This window comes from Fundulus heteroclitus, chromosome 19 (assembly GCF_011125445.2).
Source record: "Fundulus heteroclitus isolate FHET01 chromosome 19, MU-UCD_Fhet_4.1, whole genome shotgun sequence".
NCBI classification, from domain to species: domain Eukaryota; kingdom Metazoa; phylum Chordata; class Actinopteri; order Cyprinodontiformes; family Fundulidae; genus Fundulus; species Fundulus heteroclitus.
Genome location: NC_046379.1, coordinates 12,805,604 through 12,826,080, shown reverse-complemented (window position 1 = coordinate 12,826,080; position 20,477 = coordinate 12,805,604). Strand labels below are relative to the sequence as shown.

The following is a 20,477-nucleotide window of genomic DNA, read 5'->3' as shown; positions in this document are numbered from 1 at the left end:
GAAGAGTAAAACTTAGAAAAGGAAAAGCTATGATTTAATTTGTGATTATTTGTTGTTATGCCCTTATATGGTCCTAACAAGGGGAAATCGGGTACGCATCTTCCAGTAACACTTTAATAAATCCAGCAGTCCATCTGAACAAAAGACGCTATCCGTACTCACAAGGTTGGTTCGGTCAGAAGAAAAAATATGATGATGATTTTTGGTCCATTATGTTTTTACATTTACATTTTACATTGTCAGGGTTTGGTCTGTCTCTCATTGCCATCCCCTTCAAGCCGCTAAGTTTACGGATGCATTCGGGACATTATGTCTTGACCGACTCACAATAACACATAATTGCAATGTCTTCTCTCTCTCCAACAAACGCAAGATCAGTGATGGATCAAGTGCTGTAATAAAAAGGCACGAGGATTAGAGCGAACGCAGGTAAAAACCCTCTCAGACACAGAGACATGTTCCAGCTTAATGTCAGCTCCGCTAACAGCGCATCTGTCTCTCAGTGAGAGGCCCTTGTTTCCACTCACATGCATGCATTCATTACCGAGCCGAGTTTTTTTTTTCTCCCCCCTCTCTGACTCACTATCTTCAACAGGCTGTCCATTTCAAATATTATTTCAGTTATTTTTCTTCTCTGTCACTCCCTTCTTCTGAATTACATGACATTTCCTGAAAAGGAGGACCGGGACAAATCACCGGGGAAAACATCTTGTCCTGCCACCTCATGTGCAGCACAGATGAAGTGTTTGGAGCGTGAATCCAGTCAGCCCTGAATCACTCATGCTCATCTCAGGCAGTGACACGTCGGGCGACTCCGTCTCCTTCCAGCTGGAGAGGAATGGCCCGTGATCTTAAACCACCAAGTGACGCTTGGCTTCTTGAAGAGAAGGAAGTCCAAAAAAAAAAAAAGAAAAGAAAGGGAAAACACCTCAACATGTGCAGTATTACCCGGGTTTCAGTACACAGCAAAGATACTTGCAGATGTCAAGAATCAAAGTTTTAAACATTCCCATGTTGCATTACCACTACTACTAACTATGAACTAAATACCTAAATACACCTAATCTAGAAAGTGGCCCACCCCAAAGTGGCTCAATAATATTTAGATCTGGTGACTGTGCAGGCCGTGGGAGATGTTCAACTTCACTTTCATGTTCATCAAACCAATCTTTCACCAGTCTTGCTGTGTGTATTGGTGCATTGTCATCCTGATACACAGCACCTACTTCAGGATACAATGTTTGAACCATTGGATGCACATGGTCCTCCAGAATGGTTCGGTAGTCCTTGGCAGTGACGCGCCCATCTAGCACAAGTATGGGGCCAAGGGAATGCCATGATATGGCAGCCCAAACCATCACTGATCCACCCCCATGCTCCACTCTGGGCATGCAACAGTCTGGGTGATACGCTTCTTTGGGGCTTCTCCACACCGTAACTCTCCCGGATGTGGGGAAAACAGTAAAGGTGGACTCATCAGAGAACAATACATGTTTCAATTTGTCCACAACCCAAGATTTGCGCTCCTTGCACCATTGAAACCAACGTTTAGCATTGGCACGAGTGACCAAAGGTTTGGCTATAGCAGCCCGGCCGTGGATATCGACCCTGTGGAGCTCCTGACGGACAGTTTTGGTGGAAACAGGAGAGTTAAGGTGCACATTTAATTCTGCCGCGATTTGGGGAGCCGTGGTTTTATGTTTTTTGGATACAATCCGGGTTAGCACCCGAACATCCCTTTCAGACAGCTTCCTCTTGCGTCCACAGTTAATCCTGTTGGATGTGGTTCGTCCTACTTGGTGGTATGCTGACATTACCCTGGATACCGTGGCTCTTGATACATCACAAAGACTTGCTGTCTTGGTCACAGATGCACCAGCAAGACGTGCACCAACAATTTGTCCTCTTTTGAACTCTGGTATGTCACCCATAAAGTTGTGTGCATTGCAATCTTTTGAGCAAAACTGTGCTCTTACCCTGCTAATTGGACCTTCACACTCTGCTCTTATTGGTTCAATGTGCAATTAATGAAGATTGGCCACCAGGCTGGTCCAATTTAGCCATGAAACCTCCCACACTAAAATGAGAGGTGTTTCAGTTGCATTGTCCAACCCCTGTACATTTAAAGACATACCTTTGAAAACATGTTGCTGTAACTACAGCCAATGGTGGTAATAGTGTTGACTCAGGGGTGCTGCACACATCGGTACACAAATTAATTTGGAAAATCTTGTATCCTTTTCCACATGCTTCACATTTATTTACTAATTTGTGCTCTTCTTTCACATAAAATCACAATAATGTACAATTATCAGTTCTGACATGACGAAATATGAAGAGAAAGTCTAAGGGGTGTAAATATTTTTGCAAATTACTGTATAGTAGAGTGTGAGGTGGGTCAAACTTTTGTTTTTGTTCTTGGTGTTCAGTTATTCCACTTAGATCATAAATATGCAACTAAATAGCTTAAATAAAGGACCCATTGTTAACGTGACGACTGCAAATCTAAACCAACGCCGCAAATATAGTAAACTCGGAGTTGCAATTATTCTGAGGTGAAGAGTAAACTGTATATCTGGGCTTGCTTTTTCCTGTCTGAGGAAGCTGACTCGACCCACAGTCTTGATCCAAAATCTGCCTTGGCTTGAAGTGGATGCCATGCTGAATGGATGAATGCTAAGCACCCACACCACCCACATAAACACCACCTGCTGAGGCTTCGCTGTCACAGGCTGCATCAGTCTGTTGATAATTCTTTGTCCCTTTGAAGGCAGCACATGTCATTAGGACTTTTAGACGTGATTTGCATTTGTATGTTGGGAACCTTTTTTTTTTTTCGCTCGGGGGCCATCCTGTAATATCGTTAAAAATCATAATCACGCTCATCAGGCTGCCGATGAGTGCTCCCTGCCCTCTCCATCTTTTCTGTCACATGAGAGGCTGTGAGAAGTGCCTTCACCTTCTCATGGATGCAAATCTTCACAGCTATAGTGGTTACACTTAAAAAACACAGCCATGGCACCCACACACTTCACAGTAGTGAGAGAAAGGCTCTCTATTGGCTACTGAATCGTTTTCAAAGTTTTTTTGTCTCTTTTTAATTATTGTGTGTGTGTGTGTGTGTGGGGGGGGAGTTACATTTATCTATCCTGGGGTGGGAGCATTTGTGTAACCTCGCGTTTAAAAGACAGAGACCCAAGAGACGTGTGAAGAGACTTGCAGCTGCCTCCACTGTTACATAATCACAAAGATGCTTGACTTGAGGTGCACACAGTCCATTTCTGCAGATTTGTTTATAGTTGCCTGAAAAGCACCACATGAACACAGTGTCTATTAGAATCAGAAATATATATTTTTTCTGTTTAAAAAATAAGGGTATGTAGGGAAGGACACTTAAAATTGTACTCCTTTTAATCCTATTCCTCTTTGTCACCATGTTTTCACAGATGTGAAAGTTTTTGTTTCCCCCTCTTTTTTAAGCTTAAAACTATTTTTTGTAAACTCTTTCCACTTGGTGCGGTCTGCTCAAACAAACCCACACTTTTCCGATTAAAACCAAGGGTCTTAATTTTAAACAAATTCTAACAGTGTTTAAATTAAGCAACCCTATTATTCAGGTTGGTAAATGTTTTATTTTTTTTGTATTTGAACTTTCAATAAGTACAGTTTTTTCTCTTTATGCATGCCAGAAAATTCACACCAGATGTTGATAGCACTCAAAGTAATCCATACACACCAAGAAAAACACAAATGAGCTCCTAAATTAAGACACTCACACCAAACAATAGCTTCTACTGAAACATCATCAGTTCAACTTTGTAGTCCAACTGTTTTTAATATTTGCTTTTCGTTTCTATTTTTCCATGTTTGATTTTGTTTCTACATTTTATTCCAACTTGCTTTTATTCTGTTTTATTTTCCTATATTTTAATCATGTAAAGCACGTTGCGTTGTCTTTGTACTGCAGGTTGCTCAAGTGCCACCAGAATTGGCATAAACTCCTGGATAGGTGCCTATGAGTTAAGCCTGTCTGCTGTTTCATAAAATAAGGTGTTTCAATTAATGTGGAGAGACAGGACTTTGTAGAAAAGCTTTTTATTAGTAAAGATGATTCAAAATGTTTCTTGATAAGCATGAGTGATTCTGACCCAAGCTGTCTGAAATCTAGAGGGTTCTGATAATCTCTTCTATGCTCTCTGATCATCATTTTTCTCCATATATTGTTACAATTAGATTCAGCTTGGGTTATTCACTATGTTGTTGTTGTAGCTTTATTTTCTTTCCTGAAATCAGATGAAATTTCACCGGAATGTATGTTAGAGATGATTGCCTTTGTATCAAGAATAAAAATGTATTCAATCATTCTTCTTCCAGTTACATAAAACTTACCAACACAATGCTGATAACAGCTGATATCAGGAAGTTCTCTCTAAATTTGATCTCTGACCTGATCATAATTTTATTGGCTTGTACAAAAAATGTTAAACAAGCTTCACCATATTCTTTTTTCTTCAGAAGTGGAGCCTTGCACAGTGAATGCATTGAGGCCATTGAGGTGGAGTGCATAACTTACTGTTTTTTTGTTGGGTTTTTTTTTTTTTTTTTTTTTTTACAAGCCCTAATGAGGACTCCATTAATTGATATAAATTTAGACACATAGAGGGAAAAGCTACTTTCTAAATACTGACATGTTTTTGCTATTTTCTTGCCTTTTAATGTTTATTTCTTTGCGTGTGTTCAATGCTTACTCATTCCCTGCACCGTTCTATTTTAGTACATAAAACTTCAATTATGAACTAATTTTTTTATGAATTATTTAAATGCGTGTGTAATTCCCCCTCAAGTCCAAATCACGAAACCAAGTCGTTCTTGAAAGTTACGGGCTTTAATCACACGGAGCATGATAGTGTGCCGTGAGAACTGCTCGATACACAGACAGAAAGCAAATAAAAACAAATTTCAGTGCAAAAACATCAAAGAAACAACGCGACCATACATACATGATGCAACAGAAATTTGTGACGTTACATCTTCACGGTCAAACAAATATAACAGTAACAAACGTAAATGTACCTCATTGGCCGCTTTGCTTGAGAGAAAATTAAAATCTTCTGTCCTTCAATGCACTTTGCATGTTATTCAGTCTTCTTTAATTATTATTGAAGTCCAGCCAGAGGAATCAACGAGGTGTCTGCCTTGTAGCTCGATCCAGAATGTTCTTAATAAACAGGTAGCAACACTCAAAAGTTAACACCCCGTCAACACGCAGCAGCAAACTTTGGTTTCCCCATATCACAACAAATAATATACATGAAATACCGGAAATTAAAACTTTCATATTAAACTATTTTTGCTAGAAATGTATGTATTTATGAACTCTATATTTTTAACCCAATATTTACCAATCTATTATTTATTTATTTATTCTGACTTCGATGGCAGCTACACTCCCACCAAATCACTTGTGATTTTACACAAACCTACAAACTAAGTTAACGCTGGATGATAAGACACATTGCAAGAAAAATGTGGCAGCATCACTCGGCTTCAATCAAGGTCACCGTCTTATGGATAGGTCTCTCCAAGTAGACTGGCCTCCCAACGCGTTTTCCCCCTTTATCCAAAGTTGAGTCACTGATCAGCAGTTGCACTTTCCTTACGCAACCGTCTTCTGCAGGATAGACCTTTGTGACCTTTGCCAACTTCCATTCTGTTCTTGGGGCAGTGTCATCTTGGACGATCACTATATCATTGACCTGAGCACTTCTGCGCTTTCGTTGCCATTTCTGACGCGGTTGTAAGCTCAACAGATACTCCTTGCACCATCTGGACCAAAACTCGTTGGCTAAGTATTGAACCTTGCGCCACCTCTTCCGAAGATAGAGGTCTTCTCTTTCAAACTTCCCAGGTGGTGGAAGAATGATAGAGGACTTCATTGTCAGTATATGATTAGGTGAAAGAGGCTGTGGTCCCGTAGGATCGTTCAGTAAGTGAGCTGTTAATGGTCGACTGTTTAATGATTGCCATTACTTCATAGAAGTAAGTCTTCAGTGAAGAAGTATCGAGTCGATTGGAGGACTGATCCAGGATAGACGTCAGCACACTTCTTATTGTCCGAATCTGCCTTTCCCAGGCACCGCCCATGTGGCTTGCTGATGGCGGATTCATGACAAACTCACAGCCCAGTATCTTCAGGCGTTCTTGATCCATCTCCTTCAAGGCCTCTACGAACTCACGCCTTGCACCGACGAAATTGGTGCCTTGATCGCAGCGGAGTTGTCGAACATTGCCACGTATGGCTACGAAGGCACAGAGAGCGATGATGAAAAAGTCTGTGGTCATCTCTTCTAGGAGCTCTATGTGAACTGCACGAGAGCATAAGCATGTGAATAACAGGCCGTAGCGCTTCGACTCCTTCCTTCCATCCTTGACATAGAACGGTCCGAAGCAGTCTATTCCGCAATAAGTAAAAGGAGGTGTTTCTTCCATACGGTCGTGCGGCAAGTCTGCCATTTGCTGATTCTCTGTAGAACGTCTAAACCTTCTGCACTTGAAGCACTTGTTAATGCAGGATGACACAGCATGACTGCATCCGAGTATCCAAAATCCGTTAGCTCGTAGCTCGTTGACTGTTATGCCACATCCTTGATGTTGCACTTGTTGATGATAATACTGTATGAGCAGTCTTGTTACGTGACCTTTGGCAGGTAAAACGACGGGATGCTTGATGTTATAGTGCAAATCAGCATGCGTCAGCCGACCTCCCACCCTGAGGATTCCTTGTTTGTCAAGGAAAGGGTTCAGTTTGTATAACTTACTGGTCTTAACGAGCTCCTTCCCATGTTGGAGGGTTTGGATTTCTTCTGTGAAAGCTTCTCTCTGAACAAGACCTATGATGGTAGCCTCAGCATTACTCCTTTCCACCAGACTTGTGGCTTCATTCGTTCTTGGGAGTGAACCTTTCAGCTCCTTGGCAAGTCGCGTGAGATGAGCAATGGCCTTGACCAATCTTGTCCAGCAGGAGAACTTAAGGAATCGATCCAGCAGTGAAACTTCTGTAGCTGAAGCCTTGTGTACAAAGACATTGCGTACTTCAGGGTCTTCTGCTGCTAAATTTTCCACCTCAACATTCCCACTGGGAAGTTCTTCACCCCAGAGAAAATCAGGACCAGAGAACCAGTTGGAAGCAATGAGCTCCTTTGCCCGCAGGCCTCTCGATGCATGATCGGCGGGATTGTCTACTGAACTCACATGTCTCCACTGATCTGGTCTGGTGCTGTCTTTAATCCGCTGGATGCGATTTGCCACAAACACGTGGAATCTTCTTGCATCATTGTTCACGTATCCAAGGACGACCTTCGAAGCCGTCCAAAAAACTTCTTGAGCAACTATTTCTAGCTCCTTTCTTAGCATGTCACTCATGCGTACAGCTACGACTGCTGCCGATAGCTCAAGTCTTGGCACAGTTGTGACCTTAGTGGGGGCCACTCTGGCTTTGCCCATCACTAAGGAGCAGTGGATTTGTCCTGTTTCGCTAATTACCCGAAGGTAAGTACATTCTCCATACCCCAGGACACTCGCATCGGAGAAGTAATGGAGTTCATACCTTTGGACTTGCTTGAACTCTGATGGGAGATAACATCGCTGAATCTTTAAGTCTGCCAGGTTTTTTAGGTCCAGGAGCCAAGACTCCCACCGTGGTCTCAGATCGTCTGGCAGCGGATCATCCCATCCAACCTTGTCGCGGCACATCTGCTGAAGTATTTGCTTCCCGATCAGAATAAAGGGAGCGACAAAGCCCAAGGGGTCAAAGATGGAGGCCACAGTTGACAACACTCCTCTTCTTGAGAGTGGGCGTTCGTCCACCACCACTCTAAAACCGAAGTGGTCTGACGTGACGCACCATTTCACGCCTAGCGCTCTCTCCATCTGGGGTTCACCCAGAGCCAAGTCTTGACCATTCGACGAATCTGCACACTCTTCCTTTGGGAGGGATGCAAGCACCTCTTGGCAATTGGAAACAAACTTGTGGATGCGCAACCTTCCAGAGCTGCAGAGCTGTCTGATTTCAGCAACCAACTTTATGGCTTCTTCTGGCGTTGAGACACTTATCAAGCCATCATCGACATAGAAGTTTCTTTCGATGAAGTGGATTGTTGCTTCGCTGAATCGGCCTTGTCCTTGTGCGGCGACGTGTTTAAGACCATAGTTCGCACAGCCGGGTGACGAAGCTGCACCGAATAAGTGCACTTTCATTTGGTACACTAATGGCTCTGTCTTGATGTCCTCGTTGTCCCACCACAAGAACCTGAGATAGTCCTGATCTTCTGCTCTGACCCGAAACTGGTGAAACATGCGCTCAATATCGCACATTACGGCTACTGGGCCCTTCCTGAATCGACAAAGGACACCTATCAAGGTATTAGTCAACTCTGGTCCAGTGAGTAGATGGTCATTAAGTGATACTCCTTCGAACTTGGCTGAACAGTCAAACACCACACGGATCTTCCCCGGCTTCTGATGGTGGTAGACTCCGTGGTGAGGAATGTACCAGCAAGAACCTCGTTGGAGTTCACTTTCCGGGACCTTCTCAGCATCTCCACAGGATATGATGTCGCTCATGAACGCGACATAGTCCTTGTGGTACTGCTTGTCCTTCTCAAATCTCCTTTTTAGACACCTGAGCCGATGATCTGCACACTTAAAGTTGTTGGGCAGACACGGCTTGTCTTCTTTAAATGGCAATGGCATTTCACGCTGTCCATTCGCTTGTATCTTTATACCCTCCTCCATTTTCGTGATGAAGCGAAGGTCATCCTGAGAGAAATGAGCGTCCTCCGCGTTTCTCTCACTGAAGTCGGATTCAAGCACTTTCAGCACATCTGTCGGAACAAAAACTTCCTTAACTTGGGTTCTGCATATGTACTGAACTTGACTTGTTAGGTCACTAGGTGACTGTAGACTTGGTGTGACTTGTTTCACAATGATTCTGTGGCTGCTTCCAATAGCATCTCCATAGTCAACACAGGGATTGACGCAGCCAACGATGCTCCAGCCAAGATCGGTCCTGACTGCGAATGGCTCGTCATCCTTGCCTGATACAATTTCTCTCGGCAACAGGGCTTGGGAACAATTGTACCCTATGAGCAGGCCGACATCGCAGTCTATCAGAGGAGCGATCTCTTCAGCAAGGTGCTCTAAGTGAGACCATGCTCTTGCTGTCTTGGGTGTAGGAATGTGGCTTAGACTAGCAGGGATGAAGTCTCGTGAATAAGTCACGGGAAGAGGGATTTTCTTGGAGGAGTAAAACCCTCTGACCTGTAACCCAACTAACTTGTAACTTGGGATTACAGTCTGTTTGGACGCAAGTGTGGAAAGCTTTAATTGCACAGGCTCCATCTGTGTGTCAAGAGCCTCTGCCCTTTCTTGCAGGATGAACGTGCTATCGCTCTGACTGTCCAGAAGAGCGTATACCAGAACTTCAGCTTCTGGGTTTCTTGTCGTTGACAGCCAAACTGGCACTATAGTGGAAGCATATGTGTTGTTCCCACTGTGCATGACTTGGTTTGACATAGCTGTGCTTGCTACTTCAGTAGTAGCAGACTCTGTGTCTCTGGACTCTTTAGACCTTTCCTGTCCCTTTGGAGGTTTTCCACTCTCCCTTTGTCCATCAGCTTGGACCTTTTCATCCGCCTTAGCACGGTCTTCATGCAAGCATGTGGGATGCCTCCCCTTGCACACATTGCAAACACTTCTCTTCTCACAGCTCTTTGAGTGGTGTCCTGGCCTTAGACACGCAAAACACAGTTTCTTTGTCTGCACATACTTAACTCGCTCTTTAACAGGCTTCTCCATTAACTTCCGACATGTCTGAATACTATGGTGTGTCTTCTCACAAAAAATGCATCCCTTAGCATCGCCCTTTCGTCCCTCAACATCTGGCCTTTCTTCAGATGCACTTACTAGCACCTTTACGCCAACGTTACGGACCTTAGACAGCTTTGCTCTTTCAGCATCACCACTCTTCAGAGCATGAAGTGAAGTCATCGGGTTGCAAGCTATCTTGGCTTCTCTAGACACAAACTCAACAAAGGTGTGGAAACTCGGAAAGTCATGTTTCTCTTCTTCGTATTCCATTACCTTTCTGTTCCACCTGGCAGTGAGCCAGTCAGGGAGCTTGCTGAGTATTCTTTGGTTTTCACTGCAGTCGTTTAAGACTTCAAGACTCTTAATATGACTCATGGCTGCTTGACAGCCTCGCAGGAAGTCTGCAAATTCTCTCAGCTCCACGCTGTCTTTGGGTCCAATCTTTGTCCATGAATTCAGCTTGTCGCGGAAAGCTTTAGCGACCACAAAGGAGTTGCCGTATCGTTCTTCTAATATTTCCCATGCTGAATCATAGGCTTTCTCAGTCCCCACCAGGAAATAACTTTCAATTGCTTTCTTTGCAGCTCCTGTGACATACTTGCGGAGATAGTAAATCTTTTCATTTACAGGAATGTTCTTCCGGCCTATAAGGGTTAGAAATGACATTTTCCAGTCCTTGTACCTGATTGGATCTCCGCTAAACATCGGCGGCTCTGGCACTGGAAGACGGCTTGTGTTTATGGATTCTGCTATCGCTTCAGCAAGCATTATTGTGCTGTTATCGTGATGAGTGGAGCGAGCAACTTGAGAAGTAAGCCTTGGGACTTCATGGTTTGTGATGGGAAGCCTACAGGCAGGCTGTAAAGGCATGCTGTACTTTAGAGGAGCATTAGCCTTAGGTGAATGCCCTGACGGGTTATGAAGAAGATCTGATATGTCTTCATCTGAACCTACATCATGTTCGTAGACTTGCAGTCTTGCCCTTGCAGCATTCATTCTTTTAGTTGCTTCCAAACACTTTAACTGTCTGCGTTTCTCCTCTAGTAACTTCTGTCTTTCAGCATTTTCTGCTTCTTGCCGTGCTCGTCTTGCTTCTTGTTGTGCTTGTCTTTCAGCGTTCTCTGCCCTTTGCTGCGCTAGCTGCCTCCTGTTCTCAGCCTCAAGCCTTTCAAGCTCCTTTTCTTCCTGTTCCATTTCTGCTAGAACCTTCAAGGTGGCTTGGGTTGCAGCATACTCTGCTTCCGCCTCCTGCTTATTTGTGGAGGACACACTTGAGCGTCTTGAAACATGTCCCGAGGCTGGGCGGCTAAACATGGACACTTGGTCTTCTTTAGATGAAAACACTGAACCAGTGTCACCCCATGGAGCTTGTACAGTTGGTAAATGCTTATCTGTGTCTTCATCCTGTAGAACATGTAGTCGTTCAATGAGTTGCTTTGATACAGCATCACAGGTGTCCACCCGACGCCGGGTGTCTGCATCCGGGACACTGTGTTTACGAATATCCTCATAGCGTTCTTTCACTTCGAGATCAGCAGTATGAATTTGAATTTGATGTTCGTGTAGAGCGTCGGTTGAGTTGGGTAAGGAGAGTGTCTTTTTGGCCTCTTTTGCAAGTATTTTCCATTTTTCATATGTTTTGTCAAAATTGCGTTGAAGTTTCTTTAATTTTTCATTATGTAGCTCCCGACCCTTCTCAGTTAGTTTCCTTCTCCTCTTGTCTTCAGCAACATCAGTTTCTGTATTCGCTTGAGTTTTCTTTGCAGGATCTTTTCCAAAAGCTTCATCGTGAACAGACCCCTCTTCTTCTTCTTCATGAGTAACTTCTGGGTTTTGCATTTCAATTGCAATGTCCTTATCAGCCATTTAGTATATTGTGACTTAAACTGGTTTGAGAAGTAACCTTAAGGAGCCTAGAGCTAATTAACTTGAAATAAATTGTTTTGCAAAATGAGCATAAATTTCCCCTTAGAAAATTATTTTAGATCAGTTAAACTTCTTATGCTTTAACGACCTTTTCTTTTTTAAAGGCTATTTTGAGAAATCAAAACATGAAAATATCAATAACGTTAATATTTATGTAGTAAAAATTAATAACTATAGGCAAAGAATAAGGTCACAATATTTAAATCAGATCACACCAACTTGAATGTCAAGTGGTAACTTAAATGACAAGATACACTAGACTTACACTAGATTTATGTAAGATGAATATTAAATGAGAGCACCCTTTAAAACTTAGAATCACTGAAAATAGGCAAATACCGGAGTACTCCCTTTAAACAAAAATATTTCTCAGAATTACTTAATGTTGCTTAACACTTAACCAATAAACATTCAAATATCACAGGCAACAAATATGTAGAATATTCCGAAAAGTTATCACATTAAACCTTAGTTACACTTCAAACTTAGCAAGCGTTTTTTTTTTTTTTTTTTTTTTTCTTTAGCAGTTGTAAAGGCTACTCTACGTCTTCACATTTAACTTGGCTCAAACGTGCTTCACGTTGGCATAACCACACAACTGTCTTAGGTTACTGGCAGGTTGCATACTGTCCTTTGACGAGTGGCTCCTCCCAAACCTCGAACATCTTCACAGCTCCGACGACGAGAGACGGGCGCGCGCACTGGCTCCTTGCTGCTGCTGGTCACGCTCTCCCCTCGCGTCGCGGTGGCTGAGTTCTCACTGTAATTCCCCCTCAAGTCCAAATCACGAAACCAAGTCGTTCTTGAAAGTTACGGGCTTTAATCACACGGAGCATGATAGTGTGCCGTGAGAACTGCTCGATACACAGACAGAAAGCAAATAAAAACAAATTTCAGTGCAAAAACATCAAAGAAACAACGCGACCATACATACATGACGCAACAGAAATTTGTGACGTTACATCTTCACGGTCAAACAAATATAACAGTAACAAACGTAAATGTACCTCATTGGCCGCTTTGCTTGAGAGAAAATTAAAATCTTCTGTCCTTCAATGCACTTTGCATGTTATTCAGTCTTCTTTAATTATTATTGAAGTCCAGCCAGAGGAATCAACGAGGTGTCTGCCTTGTAGCTCGATCCAGAATGTTCTTAATAAACAGGTAGCAACACTCAAAAGTTAACACCCCGTCAACACGCAGCAGCAAACTTTGGTTTCCCCATATCACAACAAATAATATACATGAAATACCGGAAATTAAAACTTTCATATTAAACTATTTTTGCTAGAAATGTATGTATTTATGAATTTACTAATCTATTATTTATTTATTTATTCTGACTTCGATGGCAGCTACAGCGTGGATTACTTGGGTTGTATTTGATGTACGTTATCTTCACTGCACGTGGTGCAGATGACTCAGTAAGATCCTACAAATTTTAGTACAAGGACTCCCCACTTAAGAGCTCAGCAGAACATTAAAAGGCTTGGTTGAGCTAAAGAACAATGGCAAAAAAGGCACAGAGGCACTCTGTTCATATTAAAAAACTAAATGACTTCGATAAAAATAGACAAAGTACTGTTTTAAAAGCTGGCTGTCTGCTTGCTTTAGTCTTCTACTGACAAGTCAGTGGTGTCAGTCTGCTCACGTGCCTCTTGGCAAGGACATGAAAATAGATATTTCTAATAACATTTTTGAAAAAAGTGTGAAGAATATTGAAAATAAAGTAAATGTACTCAGAAATAATTTTACGGCATGTGTCTGGACTCCTTTCATTTATAACAAAATAATGAAAAGTGCAATAATAATTAATTCAAGTCAATTAAATTTTATTCATATAGCGTCAATTCATGAAACATGTCACCTCAAGGCACTTTCCAAAGTCAAATTCAATTAGATTATACAGATTGGTCAAAACGTTTCCTATCTAAGGAAACCCAGTAGATTGCATCAAGTCTCTCCAAGCAGCATTCACTCCTCCTGAAAGAGCGTAGAGCCACAGGGACAGTTGTCTGCATTGTTGATGGCTTTGCAGCAATCCCTCATACTGAGCAAGCATGAAGCGACAGTGGAGAGGAAAACTCCCCTTTAACAGGGAGGAAAACCTCCAGCAGAACCAGAACCAGGCCCAGTGTGAACGGTCATCTGCCTTGACCGACTGGGGCGTAGAGAAGACAGAGCAGAGACACAAAATAGAGACAAAAAAAGCACAGAAGCACACACTGATCCAGGAGTCCTTTGAAGAATTAAACACAATTTCGATATAAAATAGAAAAACACAAAACTTTGCACTGATCTAAATGGTCACTCTTATCTCAAAGTATAATTTTTTTATGCTTTACAGCACATCAGCTGGAGTTTTACACCCACCATGTCAAGACAACATGCATTTCATGTAAAGCACTTAAGGCAGCTGAGTCACCAAGCGGCCCCTTTCAAAGAAATAACAGTCATATCGAGAACTCATTCGAAGAAAAAAAAAAAAAAAGAGAGACACTTCTTGCTGTTGCGCTGCTCACTGAGCAACGTGAGCGGCGGAGCATGTGGGAGAGAGAGAACAGATATGGCCTCGGGGCCATTAGGTCATCTGAGAAGATGTGAAGTTCCTCCAGGGAGCTGCAGAGTGGGCTGCCATTTACAAAACATTTGCGTCTCGAGGTGAGCTCTGCCTGATCCAGTCTTGCTCCGTTGTTCATGCGGCCATATAGTTATGTTTATGCCCATTGTAAGGTGGATAAAAAGGGGGGAAATTGCTAAACCATTTACAGATTTATCGTCTAAAACGCTTGGTTTCTGGACGATATAAAAAGCGAGTATATAAAAAAGAAACTATTTAGGTATCCGAGCTTCCTTTTTTCGGGTGAAACATGACATCTGACGTTGCCTTAAAGGCTCGCGGTGCTTGTTCTTCAGTTTATTTCCCTCACTTTGAAATGGCTGGAGCTGTCATTTGCTGCTTCCGCTGCGACAGTGCAGCATCCATTTACTCCAGGTGCGGCTGAGTGTTGCCCATCTCTGCTCACTGTTGACATGAAACAAATACACTGGTTGTCCATTTGTACAATTTATTGAGCTGTCAGACTGGAAGCGGCCCCGCGAGGCCACAAATAGCTCCTGTCAGGCAGGAGATGGAGAGGGATCTCTGCTGCGCTTCATCTTTTCCTCATCACTGCGGGGAAGGAGTTTCCATCAGACCTGAGAGATTAAAGGGAGCTACAAGTGGCTCTTCAGAAAGAGGGCTGAGGCAAAATGTGTAAAAGTGTTGTGGACAACGACTGACTTTTATTACTGAGACACACACACACACACACCTTTCCACTGCAGGACCTTGCAGCAGGAATGTGAGGGCCGAACTGAGTTAGATGATTAATCAAGCTAACATCTAGACAGTCTTCAGGATAGCTTGGAGGTTTCTGGCAGAAAGCAGGTAATTATTTCTCTCAATGGACCTGGGGTGCAAAATAGCATTTATCAATGCTAAGATAACAGCAAAAAAAAAAAGATTGCACCAAACAGAAGTGCAAGAAGCACATAAACAAGTGATGTTTATGATCCAGTACTAAGGAACAGATTGGGATCTTGATTGAGGCAGTTTTTGATGATCAGTATTGGAGTTCCTGACCAGACTTTTCCCAATATTTGTTCTTTGGTAAAACTGATTCAATCAGCAGGGGGTTCCTTATATTTCCTTTCCTGACCAATTTAATCTGTGTTGGAAAAACATGTTGAGGTTTGACTGGCAAAACTCCTCTTGGGACAAAGTATCAGATAGAAGAGACTTCAGCCGAATGGTTATTGGTGATTGTGTTTAGTAGGATGCACTCAGAATAGTAATATTCTGGTGAAATGTTGTGTTATTTTACTGCGCTTTGTAGGTATGGAGCTTTCAATTATATTAACAAGGCTTTGATTTCACTTGCCTAAATATAGTATCGGCAAATGCCTGATCTTAAATGATTTGGATCAAAATTGGAAGTCTAAGAAAATCTGGATCACAACATCCCTAACATAAATGCAAATGAAAGATGAACATTTCTCAAACACTTCCAAATTGACTGTATTGAAAGAATTATGCATAGCAAAGCTGTAGTTTTGCTGAGTTAAAGTTTAAACTGTTGCCTGTGTTAAAATTTTGAAGGGGACTTTTCTGCATGGGTTTCTCCCCACGATCTGAAAAGATACATATTAGGTTAATTGTTAACTGTACATGGTTGTTTGTCTCTCATTTCTATGTTGACACTCTGACTGAATGTTGACGTGTTTAGGGTTGCCCTCTCTTCTTGCTTGGTAGCTCTGCTCTCATTATGATCCATCAAAGCAAATTGAGTACCATTACAAAATAGGGAATGAATAAATGTTTCTCTTTCTCATTAAAAAATAAGTTGTTTTCAGATCAGTCTCAGAAATCCATCACTATCTGTTTGATTTGGAGTACTAAATATTTTGCTGGATTATCTGGGTTTTGATCTCTACTGCTGTAGCATGAAGGCAAAAAAAAACAAACAAAAAAAAACAAAGCTTGTTGGTACTTACAGCAGTACCGTGTAAGTATTAGATTAATTTGAGATATATTAAATGATTTTCCAGGGCAATGTACAGCACTTGGTGCATATCGATGCTCTGTGGTTGCTACTCCTCTCAAAAACTCACCTATGTAACTTGAGAGGGTCGAATCGGCCACTCTAGGTCACATGACCCATTCTTGGTGTTCACCCTGCTGTAACAAGAAAACAAAACAGACATGACACTTCCCGGATCAGACATATTTTTTGGTTCTCTGATGTAGGATTTAATCTAGAGCCGTGACTGTGGCCTTGTCTTTACAAGTAACTACATGACTCCTCAATCTGCTGGTCCAACGCTCTTCTATCAGATTCCAAAACACGGAGGGGGACTGTTTAATTTTGCAACACTGCATTGTTGCCAGTGGCCTTCAGGGTTGCTAAACCTGGAAGTTACTAGCACCCCTAGTGGCTAAACATTACACTGTGCTGCTTTAAAGATGACAGGCTTAATGTATTTGAGCCTCCTTATCTGCCATCCTATCATTCTCTCTGCCTCTCTTTTAATTTGACGCAGCATTGAGAGCTCTAACTCAAGGCCGGAGACATAACTTTACATAGCTGAAGCAAGAAAATCTTACTGAGTGTCAAATTAGCAGACTAGAACAATTCACTTTAAAGAGTATTGCCATGGACAGCATTTGCATTCATACAAATTAGGGGTGTCCAGACACCAGTTTTTTCCAGACCTAGTACAAGTACAAGTACTTCAGTTTAGATACTTGCCGATTCTGTACTGAGTACTTAATAAATTGGGACTTATAGATCACACATAACTGAACAATATCATTTACCACTAGCAATGACTGATTTTCAAAGGCAACAAATTCGGTAAGAGCTTTAGGTATGTTTCTGGAGTATTTGTTGCAATCTTGGTTGTGCTGCTGCAAACTTGTTAAATTCTGTGTCATGTTTAGTCTTGAAATGCTTTATCAAATTTTTGTGTTAAAAAGCACCTTTTTTGCCCCTTTGCACAGCTTGGCTGAGCACAATAGGCAGTCTGCTTCTTTAGTATCCTCCGCGTTTACCTTGAAATATCTCCAAACGACAAACACTTTCGCTCCCTCCTACAAGCTAATTTATCTCTTCTTTTTTTTGAGGGTCAGCAAACAACCTCTTGGTATATTAGCACCACCAACTGGTATGGAGCGGCGTCAGGCCCTTGAGTTGCAACATAGGACGAAAATCAAGAACAAGACTGGTATCGGTTCAGAGCATTGGGTTGCTTTTACAAGTAAGAGTATGAGTATTTGATGCTCATACAGTATTTGATGCTGGCCCTATACCGATACCAGTATTGGTATCAGGACACCACTAATACAAATAAACAGCCTTGTAGTCATAAATACTGAATTTGGACTTGATTTAATAATTGCAAGACCATCTTCTGAAGGATAAAGAATCTTTCAGATTAATGTAATGTCATGCTGAAGGCCTTTTGCACAAGTCTGAGACAGAGAGTGATAAGTGTACATACTGTGTATGCAAAAGCATGTAAAAAGTCACATTTGTTCTAATTTCTCAAAACTAAGTAGATCAATTAATGACCCCTGCTTTTGAGGTCATTGCTCTGCCTTACGCTATATTCAAATGATGCAGGATTAATGTGTGACTTCGTTTTAAAAGCTAACTATTTTCAAGTTGCTGCTTCAGCACCCGTTCTGCAACAGAAAACGCTCTGTTATTGTTAATTTACAGTTGTCCACCACGTCTGCTTGAAGGCTGATATTAAAGACCTCCAAACCAAAAGCCGGAGAGAGGAGCCTGCTGTTTACCATCTGGTCGAGGCAGCCAGGCAAGCTCGATTCAAGGCAATAATTGATGAGAGTGGAGGGTGCAGATAGTCAGGGGTCGGCCTCAAGGCCAAAACCATATCGTTGGCCCTGTTGATTGCGCCTTGTCACCTCCTTCACTTTCAACCCTGTTGAGTCTCTATAATTGTCCTCCCCCGTCCTCGGCCTCTTTGGTTGTTTTTCATCTTGTATCACAAATTTGAGGAACGCTAAACAAGTCCCCCGTTATTTATCTTTCCATGCAACCTGTAATTTCATTTGAAGAGCTTTTATTAGGATTTGAAGTTTATTTCGAAGCGTTTGCTTTTATAAAACGTGACATTTGTTTTGCTGCTGTGAGACAACAGTGACCTCGCGTCAACTTTGGAGGTGATGCTCGCACCATGGTTACACACTGACAGCGGGCCAGCTGCTGCCTCTTTCCAGGAACAGAAAGCGTGTGAAATCTCAATTCATTCAAGACTGCTGTGTCCTTGTATTAAATCAAAAGGGCATTAGAGGAGCTGGGCGGACATACAGAGACACATTATTGTCCTGGTTGAATGCGGATTCATAATTTCAGCGCTTTTGTCCCCGCGGGAGATTTTATCCCCGACTGATTAAACAACAGGGCTACCTGAGGTGCCCAACCGCGAGGACACAAAAGTCTAACTGCGTTTTGTTTGGACTTTTGAAGGGTATAGTGCAACCATAATATGTTCTGAGAAGCTAACCGCACTTTAGCTCAAAGAATTTTCCTCATAACAAAGTAGTTCAGGGAATGGAAACAAACGCTGTGTCCTGTTTGTGACAGTCTAACCCAGGTGATAGTCTTGCCCACATTATTATAAACGAGTTGTGTTCAATTAGCAAGCCGGAGTTAAGGAGGGCCCTGGAGACTGAGGGCATGTTGAGTCATTGGCGAGAAAACATTTTCAGCAACCAAACTTGGTTGTTGTTGTTGGCTTTGCTCTCAAATGAACTCCGTTTCTTTCCCTGCGCCTCGCGCTAATATAATCCCAAATGTTACTCTGCAAGTTGCATCAGCAATGGTTGAGTTTCCATTTCAACACATTTTGTCATGAACTTATCGTGACTCGCCCAGCTATGAGACAGCAGTCTCTCTGGTGGCTAATCAAGACATTTAGAGCCGAGGATAACACCTTGATTGACTCAGGCTCTAATTTCTAATCACAGATTCAGAGTAGGTTCGGCACTGGCTAGGCTGACAGTGAATGGGAGATCAGGTATTTACCGCGGCATCTCCTGTTTTATTGCATGCATCTGTCCAATTATCAAGTCTCATGGCTCGGGCTCATTCAGATTTTGAATATTTCATCCACATGTCATTCATTTATCTCAATTTTTTTATTCCATGCATGGAGGAGCGAATGACTTGCTCGTAATACTTGCTGGATGTGAGGTATTATATGAAAGTTGTTTAAAACTGTCATGTTTGTATGGTTTGTCTAATTAATGCCGTTCTTCTATCACTTGTCTTCCACAAGAACTCCGTCTGGTGAATCTCCCAAGGACAGAAGTGTTATATAGCTCCCCCAACAAGTTCTGGGTCTGCCTTTGGGTTTTCTCCTACCGTAACGTTCAAAGAAAACTTGCAAAGAGAAGAAACCCAGTATGCCTCCTGCTCAGATGGCCACAGCCATTCAACTGAGCCTTTGGATGGAGAAATGGCGCTACTCCGAGCACTGGCTTGATGAAGGAGCACCTTAACTTTTTTTTTTCTTCTGCGAGTTTCTACCATTTAATTTACTCAAACAAGCAATAGGACAAAATCTTGCATAATTGTTCAACCCCGTACAGACAATGTTTTCAAGAGCTACCTTTTCCAGCAATTCCAGCTGCAACTGGGTTTGGATCAGTCTCTGTGAGCTCGGCGCGGCTTGCCACTGGGATTTTTGCCCATTCCCCACATCAAACTGCTCCAGCTGCTTTGTGTTAGAAAAAACCCGCAATCTTCAAGTCTAACCACAGATTATAATGTCATTCCAACACATTAAACATTTTCCCTTAAAACACTCAAGTGTTGCTTTAGCAGTATGCTTCGGGTCACTGTCCTGCTTGAAGGTGAACCCCCTCTCCACTCCATCTTTCCCTCGATTTGGACCAGTTTCCCAGTTCCTGCTGATAAAAGATGACGCTCTTGTGGTGATGGGATATGATGACTTTACGCCAGCCATTGCGTTTTCTTTGGTGGTCAAAAAAATTTATTTTAGTGTCATCTGACCAGAGCAGCTTCCTCCATATTTGGGAAGTCGCCCACTAGCTTTTGGCAAGCTCAAATTGTGTTTTCTTATCTTTAACCACCCCCAAAATGGCTTTCTTCTGG

The 20,477-nt window shown here is 42.3% G+C and overlaps 1 long non-coding RNA gene across 1 annotated transcript; it reads right to left on the bottom strand.

Moving 5' to 3' along the window:
- Positions 1 to 12,309: 12,309 nt before the first annotated feature.
- On the bottom strand, positions 12,310 to 13,003 carry LOC118566983. Its single transcript, XR_004933417.1, has 2 exons — positions 12,801 to 13,003; positions 12,310 to 12,647 (listed from the first exon to the last, which is right to left on the bottom strand). It is a non-coding gene; the product is annotated as an uncharacterized LOC118566983 (long non-coding RNA).
- Between the last annotated feature and the right edge of the window lie 7,474 nt (positions 13,004 to 20,477).